Source organism: Pelmatolapia mariae, linkage group LG23, assembly GCF_036321145.2.
Source record: "Pelmatolapia mariae isolate MD_Pm_ZW linkage group LG23, Pm_UMD_F_2, whole genome shotgun sequence".
Taxonomy (NCBI): Eukaryota; Metazoa; Chordata; class Actinopteri; order Cichliformes; family Cichlidae; genus Pelmatolapia; species Pelmatolapia mariae.
The window spans coordinates 5,287,295-5,292,500 of NC_086246.1; the positions used below are offsets into that span (position 1 = coordinate 5,287,295).

At 39.2% G+C, this 5,206-nt stretch overlaps 1 protein-coding gene across 1 annotated transcript in view; it reads right to left on the reverse strand.

Moving 5' to 3' along the window:
• Window positions 1–3,703: 3,703 nt before the first annotated feature.
• prkx (protein kinase X-linked) overlaps window positions 3,704–5,206 on the reverse strand; it is a 44,385-nt gene continuing 42,882 nt past the window's right edge. Inside the window, exon 8 of the mRNA XM_063465988.1 lies at window positions 3,704–5,206. This exon is cut by the window's right edge and continues 3,048 nt beyond it. The gene's annotated coding sequence lies outside the window, so the exon portion shown is untranslated.

Sequence of the window (5,206 nt, forward strand, 5' to 3'; positions counted from 1 at the left end):
ACAAACAGTCAGAGCTCTACTGAGCCAACCATCCCTTTAACGTTAACTAGTAATGACTTCATGAACTTCTTCACAAATAACATTTTACTCATTAGAGAAAAAAAAGCACCCATAATCATCCCACAGATGTAATATTATCTACAGATACTTTCAGTACCATTGATATTCATTTAGACTCTTTTTCTCCAATCGATCTTTCTGAGTTAACTTCAATAATTACTTCCTCCAAACCATCAACGTGTCTTTTAGACCCCATTCCTACAAAACTGCTCAAAGAAGTCCTGCCATTAATTAATGCTTCAATCTTAAATATGATCAACCTATCTCTAATAATCAGCTATGTACCACAGGCCTTCAAGCTGGCTGTAGTTAAACCTTTACTCAAAAAGCATCTCTAGACCCAGCTGTCTTAGCTAATTATAGGCCAATCTCCAACCTTCCTTTCATATCAAACATCCTTGAAAGAGTCAAACAGCTAACAGATCATCTGCAGAGGAATGGCTTATTTGAAGAGTTTCAGTCAGGTTTCAGAGCTCATCACAGCACAGAAACAGCTTTAGTGAAGGTTACAAATGATCTTCTTATGGCCTCTGACAGTGGACTCATCTCTGTGCTTGTCCTGCTAGACCTCAGTGCAGCGTTCGATACTGTCGACCATAATATCCTATTAGAGCGATTAGAGCACGCTGTAGGTATTACAGGTACTGCACTGCAGTGGTTTGTATCATATCTATCTAACAGACTCCAATTTGTTCATGTAAATGGAGAGTCCTCTTCACACACTAAGGTCAATTATGAAGTTCCACAGGGTTCAGTGCTAGGACCAATTCTGTTTACATTATACATGCTTCCCTTAGGCAGTATCATTAGAAGACATAGCATACATTTTCACTGCTATGCAGATGACATGCAGCTCTATCTGTCCATGAAGCCAGATAACACACACCAATTAGTTAAACTGCAGGAATGTCTTACAGACATAAAGACCTGGATGGCCGCTAACTTTCTGCTTCTTAATTTAGATCAAACTGAGGTTATTGTACTCGGCCCTGAAAATCTTAGAAATATGGTATCTAACCAGATTCTTACTCTGGATGGCATTACCTTGGCCTCCAGTAATGCTGTGAGGAACCTTGGAGTCATTTTTGACCAGGACATGTCCTTCAACGCACATATTAAACAAATATGTAAGACTGCTTTCTTCCATTTGCGCAACATCTCTAAAGTTAGAAATATCCTGTCTCAGAGTGACGCTGAAAAACTAGTTCATGCATTTATTACTTCCAGGCTGGACTACTGTAATTCATTATTATCAGGAAGTCCTAAAAACTCCCTGAAAAGCCTTCAGTTAATCCAAAATGCTGCAGCAAGAGTCCTGACAGGGACTAGAAAGAGAGAGCAGATTTCTCCTGTATTGGCTTCCCTTCATTGGCTTCCTGTTAAATCCAGAATTCAAAATCTTGCTCCTCACATACAAGGTCTTAAATAATCAGCCCCCATCTTATCTTAATGACCTTGTAGTACCATATCACCCTATTAGAGCACTTCACTCTCACACTGCAGGCTTACTTGTTGTTCCTAGAGTATTTAAAAGTAGAATGGGAGGGAGAGCCTTCAGTTTTCAGGCCCCTCTTCTGTGGAACCAGCTTCCAGTTTGGATTCAGGAGACAGACACTATCTCTACTTTTAAGATTAGGCTTCAAACTTTCCTTTTTGCTAAAGCATATACTTAGGGCTGGACCAGGTGACCCTGAATCCTCCCTTAGTTATGCTGCAATAGGTGTAGGCTGCCGGGAGATTCCCATGATGCATTGAGTGTTTCTTCTTCACTCACTATGTGTTAATAGACCTCTCTGCATTGAATCATATCTGTTATTAATCTCTGGCTCTCTTTTTGTTAAGAAATAATATTTTTTCCTCTGTGCTTGGACTCAGAAAGTTTCTCTTTTTGGTAAAATAACCTAACTTTGGATAAAACCTTTTCACATGGTACTTAGGATGTAGGAGTATCCCACAGTTTAATAATAGGCCAATTATTAAACCCCTTTCTGAACCAGTGAGGCTTCAGATGTCATCAGTGATGTCACTTACCCTTAAAGAAGCATGTCTCGATACAGGCTTCATAAAAGACCTCCTGAATTTCTCAATACATGCTGCGAAGCCTTGGGACAGTGCATCCCATCACTTACTAGCACAGTGTGACTGCAAGACTCAAACTTTTTTGTAAATATCATTTAAATAATAAGTGTGAATATTCAGACACAGGAGCAAGAAGCCTTTTGCTGGAACCCTTTTTTCTCTCAGTTAGCTAGAGGCTTTTGTTTGACCTTTATTTTCAGTTTAGGAAAAATAGGAAATGTTAGAGAAAATATATTTAATATTTAGTTTGTTTTAGTATTTCTCACAACTCAAGCCAATAACTTGCAGCTTAGCATGTTCATTTGTTTGCCATTGGCTTCCTTCGGTGTGGTTGGAGTGTCATCACTTAGCCAAGCAAACTGGAATTCCAGACAAAACATGAATCACTTTTCTATTGGAAACATAACAGTTCATGAAATACTGCATTCAGCACATTAAGTCCACTCCTACATTTGGATTTAAGAGATCGAATGAGGAAATTAAGACTAAAGTAACTAAAGTAGGATCAGGCTTAAAGAGTTATAGAACAACATAGTCACACCTTTGCTGAAAAACATTTGGACTGATTGTCAGATTGTTTCCTCGTGAAGCGGTTAGCCAAAGCACCACCACCAACTCTTTTTGTCACAAAGCTTAATTCTCAATGGACACACTCAGGATCAACCACCTGCATCAGTCCTACAGCAGCAGTAGGAGGGTAGCAGCATACACTGGCAGCTGAAATGACACTGAAAGCTGCTCCAGTCAGCAGCACACATATTCAGTCTCTAAGGAATAAGTAGCAATACGACTCAGCGTTGACTCATGACTTTCCGTCTCTGCCACGAGCAGACTAAATCTGTGGTCAGAACCATTCCTATGGTACTTATTCAGTAATAAAGTCATTCCTCAGTTATGCACGAGAAGAAAAACACTTACCTCTTCAAGCTGGAGTTGTTGAGAAACTCTCTTAACAAGTTGTGGGAAATTCGCTGCAACAGTCATCATCATTGATTTACTTGCTGCTCCAATCTTTAGAGACTTCATTTAAAATTTGAATGAATAAAACAGAACAAAAAACTATGAACTGTAAATTATTTGATTAAAGGCAGATGGTAAAAAACTGGAATTTTGGACTATCGCACTCCCCAGTGTAAGCACTAAAATAAGAAACGATGTATCACATACATTCATGCACTCTGAAAATTTTGAAATACAGTATGCTGGATAATGCAACGCTAAGGCTTTCCATTATACTGTACTAACACCTATATTAACAAAGGAAATCAATCAGTATTCACTGTGGGCAACATTTTCTGGTCTGTCCAGCCATTTACGTGAAAAGGGAAAAGCCATCTCTGAATGGAGGAGGGGGCCTAAGGGTACATCTGTCACCATCGTACAAAGCCATTCCCCAACTCTCTGTGAATGGGACTCATGGACATTGATCAATGAGCAATGGCCATGAGTACCATGGCCTATTGGACATGGACACCTATTAATATTACTGCAGGAACGGTTGGGACCAAGGAAAAATATGGCAAGAAAACACTTATTAAACATAAAGAATCAAGTTTCAGTTCAAACAATTCCATTTAATATTTTAAATCAAACTGGAGTACGTGTGGAGGTGGTTAAGAAACGAAAACACTGACTCTATGTTGTCTGCTTTGTTCTAGATGGATGCTGGTGTCTCCTGAGTGGGCTGACGGTATATTTTCATGAAAGCCTGGACCCGAGAAACGTCAAACATCAATGAAGGCTTCACTTCCCAAATGTCAGATTTCCATTTTGTGAATGCAAAAGGTTTGCTTGACTACACAGGCAGGCGACTGACCTTCAGAGCCTGCTGGGTGGCTGAAGGACGCAGCACAGGTGAGTGTAAAATAAACCAAGCAGGACAAAACATGCTTCTTTATAAACTCCACTTGTTTCGACAGTTTAACTTGTTTCGACTTCACTCAGGCTTCAGAGTTAAAGGTATAACTAGAATTCATGGAAATGAAAAGGCATTGCTACGTATTGGGTAGAAAATAATGCATATTTGCACCAGAAAACATATTTCCAAGACAAAGGTTGACATTTTAAACAATATATTGCTGTGTAAGACACAATGTCCCAGGACTGGACAGAACAACATTTACACTCCTCGGGTAAGAAAACAAAGCTTGAAATGCAGCAGGAGTACAGCAAAGAAAAAAACCTGTGAATACAGATTAGTGTGACACTTCAGGTATTTTAAAGCATGCGGACATTTCTATTTAGAAAACCTACTTAACAGGAAACACAGCTCTTTGTAAAATGATGCCCATAAACAACATAATTCAATCATACACTCTGATAAGTATCAAGACAATAACATAGAAATGTCAACAACACATTTAAGCTCAGGTGATTACAGCACAGGCTTGTCCATACTACAGATAAAGGTGCCAGGTTACAGCATGCAGTCGCATGGCACTGTCCTCGAGGGTGGACACTACTTTTAGTGTTGTTTAGCAAGTGGACATGTTAAGATCTGCTGACTAGGAAAGTCAAAGAATATCATTTTAATCCCAATCAAACCATTCACTGAATAGGAGCTCTGAGTTGATTTGCAGTGGTCCTTCCCTTTAATGGCCTAACAGAGCTGCTTCTTTCTTATGTGGCACAGGAGTTTGGGTTTCATTCATCCATAGCTAACAGACTGCATAAATAAAGTCTGTCACTGAATCACTAAGAGTCTCCTTTAAAAGGTCTACCTCAGAATTCATCCATGTGTGATAATGTTCTGGAAAACCTTCAGTAGATCTATGTGGAGTCTTACAGATGTAGTGACCTGACTGAGTCTGAAGGATCTAAAGTTAGATTTCAGTTTACTGAAGTTAAATCTCTGATGTTTCCACTTCTCTTGAGGACTTATTCACAGGAATTAGAATTTTTCATTTATTTTAAATAAAGAAAATGTAAGCAAACATGCCATTTTATAACTGCAGTGAACAGGTGATGCAGGGGACAGGCGCTCTCTGCCTGACAGCAGGTCTCAGGTACTCGAGACACTTGGATCCAATCATTTTCTTATCAGTTTATCTCATTTAGAGTTGCAAAG